This window comes from Typopeltis vanoorti, chromosome 7 (genome assembly GCF_054136105.1).
Source record: "Typopeltis vanoorti isolate ZY-2024b chromosome 7, IOZ_Tvanoo_1.0, whole genome shotgun sequence".
NCBI lineage: Eukaryota > Metazoa > Arthropoda > Arachnida > Uropygi > Thelyphonidae > Typopeltis > Typopeltis vanoorti.
This window is the reverse complement of record NC_143555.1, coordinates 139,764,990-139,766,127: the sequence shown is the minus strand read 5'-3', so window position 1 is coordinate 139,766,127 and position 1,138 is coordinate 139,764,990. Positions and strand designations below refer to the sequence as shown.

Genomic DNA, 1,138 nt, shown 5'->3' with positions numbered 1-1,138 from the left:
TTCTATATTTGCTGCTGTAGTTTATTATCAAGTGCCTCTATGAGACGCTTTGCCGATAATAACTGAGCTAACATATACTATAATTTGCGCTTAGCTAAACAATTTGCTAATCACTTATGGGGAAAGTTCACAAAAATGAACTACACACTTGATCTAAGCCAAAAGGCCGAGAAGCGAGTCAGCAGATAGTAGGAGAGGAAATAAAGATTTTAATATGAGGACAAAGTTAGGAACTTCGGTCCTCATTTCAAGAGAGATAGTTACCTCCCCTGACTTCCACTCAGGATTGTCGGCGTCATAGTGAACCTGGATTTCCCGTACAACTCCCCACTTAGAGAATACGCTGTGAATTATATCGTTGTTCTCTGCATATTCTAGGGGAAATCGTGGTATCTTAAGGGTTCTCAGGATGCTCCCAACCATGAAGGGAGATACTTTGACTTTACCACAGTCAAACCCTTGGAGAAGCTTTTCTCTGGTCTCCATATTTTTGGTCACTACCTGGTATTTTCCTCCCCCATAAGGGGTAAATCCAAAAATGTTCTCTGCACCGACGCAGTCTATGATAGCTTTCGCCCTTGCCGGTTTTGTGGCGTCAATCTCAATTCCGAGGGTACGCACACGCGGCAGAATGGAGGGCATGATCAGATGGGGGAGCCTAACTATTCCCACCACCGAGTGTTTGATATTTCCCCAGTCCAGGGTTTAAGAAGTTCTGCAAATTTCCCGTTAAATATCGTGAGACCCGATGGGACTCGTACCGATATTAACGGTTAAGAACAGAAACTATTATCTACTACACACTTGATCTAAGCCAAAAGGCAGAGAAAAGCTAATCACACTACAAATATGAAGTATGATCTTCAGTAAAAGAAAATCAGAATGCACTCACTCGAATAATAATAATAATTTGTGAGTTCAACGTATCTCATCATTGGCCTGTGGAGTAAGATAGGCTGAGATTCAGCAGATAGTAGTAGAGGAAATAAAGATAGAGTGCATAGTAGTAGAGTAGATGAATGAGGCCTCAGCTGACCTGTTTTAGCTGTTGACCCCCCAGGGGTGCTTCTAAAACGGTCGTTGATTTTTCACTTTAAAAAAGGAAAAATCCTGAAAAGGAAAAAAAAAAAAGAGACTA

General features: G+C 41.4%; 1 pseudogene; it reads right to left on the bottom strand.

Moving 5' to 3' along the window:
* Positions 1–707: 707 nt before the first annotated feature.
* Positions 708–834, bottom strand: LOC150105126 (U2 spliceosomal RNA; annotated as a pseudogene).
* Between the last annotated feature and the right edge of the window lie 304 nt (positions 835–1,138).